Raw genomic sequence first — 8,935 nt, 5'->3', positions numbered from 1 at the left:
TGGTACTTCCTTCAAGAGTCAGTCAGTGAAAACTTGACAGAAAAATTAAAATGTATTTTTTTGTTTTAATGAAGTGCGATTTTTGAAAAGGGACATTTTGAACATTTACGTAGTAACAGCATTGAAACGTGGTCTTACAAATATGTTACCCATTTCTATGTTATGGTCAGTTCTGTGATAACGATACTGTTCAACCAGAGCTAGTAAATATATGGCAGAGCCTTTGACAGTAACCTTATTTAACCAAATGGCGGTGCTCTTGCTTCGCATCATAGTGAGCTGTGAACTGCACACTTCTTTGTCTCTGTGTCTGGCTGAGGATGCGGCTGAAGCTTTGCAGTGATGTGGTAAAAGGATTAAGGTGAAAAGAAGAAACGAGGCATTATTTTAATTTGCTGCCCTACCCTTCACAGAGTAGGTCAGCTGAATATGATGTATGTTTGTGGAGGGAACTTGCTAGTACAGATATGTACAGAGTTATGACTGGTAACATACCACAAGAAGAGCCTGTCCTTGCTGTTTTTCAGACTGGCTGAAACCCTGAAGCAAGGAAATTTTTTGCCAGAAAACCTGAACTTGTGAGATTTAAAACTGGATTTTCAGACCAAAGAGATTTGCTCATTGCTGGGATTTCCCTCTTTCTGGAAAAGATGCACCAAGAAATACTGATTATCTGAATGCACCTTTCTTATTCTTGTAGCCAAGATGGCATGCAGGCGATTTTCTTTGCTATCAAAACTACATTAGAGATGTAGAGCACTCATGACCACTGCATTGAATGAGCGACCCCTGGAAAAACACAGCATTGGGTGGAACCAATGACACTTCTCTTTATGCTAGTTATAACGTAATAGCTCCGAATAGAAGGCATATTTCATGCCATATGCAACGTACTTTGTGATAGTACCTTGCTTCTGCTGTATCACTAGCTGTTTGTATTATTCCTGCACCTTATCGATACAGTGCTATAAATACTCAGCTATAGAATAGTCAAGAAAGATATTTGTTCCCACTGAAGACTTTGGTCTTCAGATTTTCTGAGTCTTTTACCCTTCTCTTTCCCTCCTGCCATGGATTCCGCTTGTTAGCAACCTCTCAGTTCCCAGTAAAAAGTTGCTATTATCCAAAGGTTGCTAATAAGCAGAAAGTAAATCTGTAGGGGTGCAGCCAGGGAATGAAGTACTAGGACATGTGTGGTACCTCTCCCTGCCTGGCCACAACCTGCCTGCGTCTGGGATGGGCAGCTACATGCAGGGTAGCAGGGGGGATGCAGCCCAGATGCTGGGGCTTTCCATTTGGGGGTTGCGGGGCTGTACAGTAGAGGAGGCTGAGCTTGGCATGTCCCAGTGCTTGCAGCCCTGCAAACCTTCCCGCTGCTGCCCTGCCAGCAGTCTCCCCTCCCAGCCACAGGCAGGGTTGCAGACAGGGGAGGCACATCAAAAAGTTGTCAGCCGCATGCTGTTGCCAATATCCAAATCTTATTAAAGTCAGTGGGGTGGGATTAGAAAATGTTGCTACCCACTGGAAGTTGATAATATCAGGATTCCTATTAAGTGGCACCCACTGTATTTGCCTCCTAGCATTTCCCTCTAGCTTGAGTGTGAATATCGTTCATATTACAGTTGCGACCATGCCATGGCATCTAAAATGTCACAAGATTTTCAGGTGTTAATCAGCGAAGGCCAAATTCCATTTTTAGGCATGAATCATGGGCCAGAGTATATATTTAGAATAACATGCTCCCATCGATGTCAATGGAAAATTTTTACAAAGATCAAATATAGAATTTTACAGTAACTCAACTTATTAATTACTATTCTTTATTAAGTACTTTGTTTTCACATTTGGTATCACTCAGTGGGAAAGCATGTGGCCCCATCCTGGGACCACCACCCACTTTTCCTTTTCACCTTCATTTCTCTTTCTCTCCCTCTTCCTTTTTATTCTCTCCTTTCTTCCCTCTGCATTTCTTTCCTCACAGCAATTCCTAATTTCTCAGCACCTGGGGCTTTTTTCCACCCATTCCATCCATTAAAGTGATCAGCAATGATGAACGTTAATGTTGACCCTAAAGGGTTGTTTTAATTCTCACTCCAGTGAGATTAATAGGGGACAGAGGTGTTCACACCTCTGTGAGCCATTGTTTCAGGCTGGCTGCAGACTCAGGAAGGCAGCCTTGTGTCCATTTACCCTCTGTTCACATTTGGAAGGTTTTCTTTCTAGTGATCGCCAGAAACTTCTTTCTGAAATGAAAGCTGAGATTTTGCACAAAGTGAATGTCATGCAGGCTGTGAAGTGATAAATAGTACCGTTTTCATTTGCGCTGTTATAGCAGTTCTGGATATGTCCCAATTGAGATGAAGCTGTAACTTTTTCTTTTCAAAGAAGAGAGCAGACTCTGCTTCTTAGAACTGGCATAGATTTGGCCAGATCCATGCAAGGGGGCAGCATGTTTTATTCCCTGGGCCGCAAGGGAATCTGAATAGAGGACCCATGTAACATTCTGTTTCCCCCATTATGAATTTGTGAAGTATTAACTAGGGGTTTGTCTACATGGGGAAGCTATTGCAAAATAAGCTAGGGAGCGAATTTAAAGTGCAATAGGTATTTCAAATGAAGAATGCCTTTGTGTGGTTTCATGTAAGTGGAGTAAGCTAAACCCACATACCCTAAAAGTGCCTATGTCTACACTTAAAACACTACAACTGCAGTGCTTCAGTGTAGACACTCACTACAATGATGGAAGGGGTTTTCGCAGTGCTATAGTTATTCCACTTCCATTGATGGAAGAATTCTTGCATCGGCCTAATACTGTCTACACTGGGGGGTTAGGCTGGCATAGCTATGTCTCAGGGGTGTGAAAAGCCACACCCCTGAGAGGCCTAGCTATGCTGATGTAAGTTCCCGGTGTAGACAGTGTGGGTTAAGTGTTCACATGGGGAGCTATTGTGGAATAGCTATTTCAGGCTATTTCCTGTTGCAGGCAAAGCGTTAGACACCAGTCCCATTGAATTTAACTACCCTTTTCACATGAGAAACAAAAACTCTCATGGAAAAGGGTGGCAGGATCAGGTCCCTTTTGTGTATAATCTTTGATATAAACTATGCTAAAAAGCTTTGAACTTTATTATATTATTTAAGTCAAGTGACTGAAAGCACAGACAAAGTAATAACTGGCACTAGGCTATGCAAGCCAGGTGAGGTCTAAAAGTGGGCAGAGAGTCAGTGAAGCAAGAGACAGGAAGTGAGATGACAGATGCTGCAAAGGAGAAGGCTCTTGCAACAGGTGGCTGGTGTGAAGGGACAGGAATGGGGCCAGTGCCAGGTGAGCAGAAGGAGTGAGGTAGCTTGGAAGGGTTAAAAATAAAAATTAGGGTAAATAAGTGAATCCTAGAATGAGGGTTCAAAAACGTGTTTCTAGGGGAGTGATGTGGTTATGGCTCTATGTAAAGGGGCTGTGCGCGAGTATCCTGCATGTGCTGGAGTCTAGAGAATTAGGACTTGGCAATTACAAAAGCGAAGGGAACTGTAGTAACCAAGAATGCTACAAAGACTGACCTGACTCTTCCCTAGTCTGAGTTCTGTTCCCAGGCTACTGTAATTGGTATTGTTTTATATTATTATTAATTAATGCTAAGCTGTTCTCATCTCTCCAAGCAAATTGCAGAGCAAATAACCTTGCTTGAATAAGATATCAAGTTTACTTCCTGTTTTTTGGCAATGGAAGATCTGCATTTAAGAAGAATTTTTACAGATTTTTGTAAGTATCGACAACAGCAGAGGCAAAATGCTGCCCATTTCATGTGACAAATTATTAAGTTATGTCTGGAGACAGTAAAATACTGATGTTGAATATGTGATGGTTGAACATTCTTCTTTTGCCAGTAATCAGCATGGCCCTTGTTTAGAGCATTCCATGTTTATAAAATGAAAAAAAAATTGTCTCCCAACCTCATAAATTATATTTTTTGTAGTTTATACTAATCCAAGGCTTTAGATCAGTTTAATCTACGTTAGGGCCCTAAGTGGATTTAAAGTGCAAAGACAAAATCCCCCAAAACGCAATTTGTGGGGAAAACATGAAGGAATCTGGCAGGCTGAGCAGAGGGTGGGAAGGTGTATGTTAAGCAGCCGTCAGGCATCTCTTACTGTGGATAGAAAATCCAATGGCGCAACACTGGTTGTGAATCAATAACAAACTCGTTAGGAAACCATTTTAGCATTCCCTCCAAAATTCAAACACTTCAAGTAGTAATTTTGCTCAGAGTATAACTCTGTGGCTATGCATTGTGTAGGGTGTGCGCAGGGGCGGCTCCAGGCCCCAGCACGCCAAGCGCGTGCTTGGGGCAGCAAGCCGTGAGGGGCGCTCTGCCTGCGCTGCGAGGGCGGCAGGCAGGCTGCCTCCGGTGGTTTGTCTGCGGAGAGTCCGCTGGTCCCGCGGCTTCGGTGGACCTCCCGCAGGCAAACCGCCGGAGGCAGCCTGCTTGCCGTGCTTGGGGCGGCAAAATCCCTAGAGCTGCCCTTGGGTGTGCGGGGCTACATGCCGCAGTGAAAAGCAGGCTGTGTCCATTGTGGGACACCACTGTGTACGCTGTGCTGTGTAGCTACACGTGTCAGAGAGACGGCAGCTGGGAAAAGCTCAGGCAGCTCCCTGTGACAGGGAAAGGCTTGGCCAGCAAGGAGCTGCTGGAGCCTTTATCCGCTGCTGGGAGCTTCCCTGCAGTGGGGAAAGGCTCTGGCAGCAGGGAGGCAGTTGGGCCCTACACTGATGAAAAAATAGCAGTGTAGACAGAGGAGGCACCGCTTGAGTGTGTAGAGAGTTACATAGGGTACGTACCCACAGGATTCAGGCATATCTTTACTCATCTAAGTGCCTCTGCTGATTATACCCATGCTGGGAGAGAATGGAGTGTATGTCCTCTACATACTGCACATTCCTTATGGCAGCGTAAACATACCTTGTGTTTCCATTTTTTGCTAGCAGCTATAAAAGCCCAGGACAGCTATGTTGTCCTACCTTTGAGTGCTGCAATGATAGTTGATATTCGAGCCAGGTATTTAAGATCTGTCGTTTCAGGAGCAACAATTTACTCCTTAGCTCTCTGAGCCTTTTTACATCTCCATACTCAGCTTTTCAAGGTGGGTGTAAAAGGCTGCCCTTCTGCACCTACTTTGCATAGGTGTAAAAAAGCACCCACTGGGCAAGGCAGTGGCGAATTGGTTCCAGCGTGTCTGCAGCAGGCATTTAAGTGAAGTCCTCCTTTTTCCCCGTAGCACGTAGGCTGTCATTCTACTTTGCTCCCCATTCATGAGAACACTCCCATACAATACTACAGTAGCATGATTACCATAGCACCCATCAAGTGCCAGATCTGCTCTGGCCTTGAGATGCAAATTCCAATAACTAGGATAATTTTCTTTCATTTGTCACTGTTTAAGGTATTGGATTCTACTGATGCCTTTGGACAAAGAGATAGTATTCAATAAATTTGTTCAATTTACCATTTACAATCATATGCCACATCTTAGTCTCCTCAATCCATGCTGCAAAGTGGGCTTGTTAAGATTTCTGTATTTTTTGTTTGTTTTGTTGCACAGATCACCTTGTATATAGCTTCATTTGAATTATGCCGCATGTTAAACTAGGGACCAGATGCTCAGCTGATGTAAATTAAAGTCAGTGGAGCTACACCAATTTATACCAGCTGAGGCTCTGGTCCTAAGTCTTCAAAGAAGAAAACTTTTGGATTGTTTCCCAAGCACCGTTTTCTCTTTCTGTAACAGTTACGGCTATTGGGCCTGATACTGATCTCAAGGAAACCGGGGTAAATCAGCCCTGCTCCCAGCACTGGTAGCTATTCCCCTCGCGGAGTTGGTTTTATTAAAGCGCTGGGCGCGCTCTCTCCCAGCTCAGGAGTTGCGACTACACAGCCACATTAACCACGGTTAACGTTGGCTGTGTAGACCTACCCTTAGTTAAAATGTGTTTAGTCTCATTCAGCTGCAGTGTCACATGGATAAGGTGCTGGATGTAGTAACCAAGAAAGAGAGAGCCCTTCGGGATTTGCTCTGTAATGTTCTGTACCCAAAATAAAGTACAAAATGGCAGATGCCTCAGTGCTGTCGGCAAACAGCCTCCCTTTCCAGCATAGGTACAGTCTTTCCATTGTGTGGATATCCCAACATGGTTGTCATATCATTCACAAAGCTTGGTCCGTGTAATGGGGTCTACAGGCTCCACACAACCAGTGCTGGGAGTAGAACAATACTGGGCTAAGGAGGCCCTGACCCTCAACAGGAACAGGACACATTCCCAGTGGAAAAGCAGTTTAAAAGGACAGTGGTAGCCCAGGAAAAGAGCTGCATGCGGCATCAGGGAGCATGGGTCATGCCAAGAGCTGTGCCTGAAGTTGCAGTAGCTTTGTGAGGACTGCTCTAGCAGCAGTGACGGGGATTTCCCTGACCTGCTCTTTGGGAATTGAAAGCACTAAAAGAGATTGTCTTTTAGTGCTCGTTCAGTCAGAGGACAGACTGCTAAGCCAGCAACCATGCCCCCAGACTGAGGCACTTGGACTGGCAGGAAGTGATCTAGAGGAAAACATAAGTTGGGGTAGCTCAGTAACTGGGCTAGACACTTCATGAACCTCTCTCTGGCAATGGGTTGGGATCTGGTGGAGTAGGTAGACCAGGTCCCTCTACCTTGCTCCTCTGTAGTGACAGAACCGCTGGGGGAACAGCTGGAGCATGAGGGGGTGACTGAGGCCCCCTCTGGGATGACTAGTCAAGCAGAAACCATAAGGCCGTGACCTACCTCTAGGCAAGCTGGTCATCTGACCTTCCCACTGCAATCCCTGAAGCTTCAGGGTAAAGAGCCATCACCTCAGCTTCAGCTGGAGGGAGGAAACGTGGCAGGTTAAATATAAAAGTACCAAAAAATTGCAAAACTTTCTCTTAAAAAATTAGAGACACAAGGTGAGTGAAGTAATATCTTTTACTGGACCAACTTCTGTTGGTGAAAGAGACTAAGGCAGCTAGGTCTAAAACCTCAATACTTAAAAACTAAAAGTTCATTAACATCTAACAGTATTGACAACAGCCTCCCTAAGAGCAGGAAACAGAGAAGAGGGATGGCCTTGTCTTAAGGCACTAGACTGGGGAGCTGGAGTCAGTTCCTCGCTTGGCCACAGGCTGTGTGTGACCTTGGGCAAGTGAGGCCTGGTCTACACTAAGGGGGGGGGTGTCAAACTAGGGTACGCAAGTTCAGCTACGCGAATAGCGTAGCTGAACTCGAAGTACCCTAGTTCGACTGACTTACCCGTCCAGACGCGGCGGGGTCGAACTCCGTGGCTCCAAGGTCGACTCGGCCACCGCCGTTGTGGCCTCCGCGGTGGCGGAGTTCCGGAGTCGACCGGAGCAATTAGATGCGATAGTTCGAACTCCGAGAAGTCGAACTCACCGCGTCAACCCGGACAGTGAGTATAGACCTACCCTTAGTTAGGGCCAGGTTTTTAAAGCCATTCATGCACCTAACTCCCAACCATGCCCCAGTTGCCATCTGTACAGTGGGGATACTAGAACTTCTTTTCTCCCAGCCTTTGTCTGCCTTCTCTATTTGTATTGTAAGCTCTTCTGGCAAGGGCTGTCTCTTACTTCATGTTTGTGCAGCTCACCAGGAGCTGGGATCCCAAGGGATGACTGCTTTATAAAACATACGTACTTGTAATACACTCCCCCACTGCCATGCCAATCACAGCGCTGCCTGCCTGTGCGGTGGGGGCAAGGTGTTGGCTAATTACTAGGAAACAGCTCTAATTATCCACCCCCAACCACAAGCAAAATCAACAGGCCTGAACAGAGGTAAAGCCAGGCTAACTAAGATACTGTTGCTAAATCTTTTCAACCCAGCCAACACTCTCAGCACTGTTTCTCCAGCTATTAACAGCAATGAAGGTTTACAAAATCAGAGGCTAAAAAAAATTGCTGTTTCTAATGCACTTAAACCCATAAACACATACTTACAAATATTTAAAACATGCCTGGTTAAAGCTTTAAGGGCCTGATTCCAAAACTCACTGAAATCTCCCATTAACTTCAGTGATGCAGGAATGGGCCCTTATTCAGCTAATCCCTAAAAGCCTCAGTTAAGAACATAAGAACGGCCATAATGGGTGAGACCAATGGTCCATCTAGCCCAGTATCCTGTCTTCTGACAGTGGCCAATGCCAAGTGCCCCAGAGGGAATGAACAGAACAGGTAATCAAGTGATCCATCCCCTGTCACTCATTCCCAGCTTCTGGCAAACATGCTAGGGACACCATCCCTGCCCGTCCTGGCTAATAGCCATTGATGAACCTATCCTTCCATAAACATCTAGTTCTTTTTTGAACCCTGTTATAGTTTTGGCCTTCACAACATCCTCTGCCAAGTTGTTCCACAGGTTGACTATGTGTAGTGTGAAAAAATACTTCCTTTTGTTGTGTTAAACCTGCTGTCTATTAATTTCATTGGGTGACCCCTAGTTTTTGTGTTATGAGAAGGAGTAAATAACACTTCCTTATTCACGTTCTCCACACCAGTCATGATTTTATGGACCTCTATCATAGCCCTCTTAGTCATCTCTTTTCCAAGCTGAAAAGTCCCAGTCTTTTTAATCTCTCCTGTTCCACATCCTTAACCATTTTATTGCCCTTCTGTGTCCCTTTTCCAATTCAAATATATCTAGATGACCTCCTGAGGTCCCTTCCAACCCTGATATTCTAAGATTTTTTTTTCCCCTTTAAGATGGGGCAACCAGAACTGCAGTAGTCAAGGTGTGGATGTATCATGGATTTATATAATGGCATTATGATATTTTCTGTCTTATTATCTATCTGTCCCTTTCCTAATGGTTCCTAATATTCTGTTAGCTTTTTTTGACAGCCACTGCACATTGAGC

The 8,935-nt window shown here is 44.9% G+C and overlaps 1 protein-coding gene across 2 annotated transcripts in view; it reads left to right on the top strand.

Annotated features, from left to right (window-relative positions):
- The window catches only part of CPO (carboxypeptidase O), a 36,500-nt gene that overhangs the window by 1,067 nt on the left and 26,498 nt on the right, over positions 1-8,935 (top strand). The gene's annotated exons all lie outside the window — the stretch shown is intronic.

Source organism: Mauremys reevesii, linkage group 11 (assembly GCF_016161935.1).
Source record: "Mauremys reevesii isolate NIE-2019 linkage group 11, ASM1616193v1, whole genome shotgun sequence".
NCBI lineage: Eukaryota > Metazoa > Chordata > Testudines > Geoemydidae > Mauremys > Mauremys reevesii.
The sequence above is the reverse complement of the archived record's forward strand: the minus strand, read 5'-3'. Positions and strand labels throughout refer to the sequence as shown.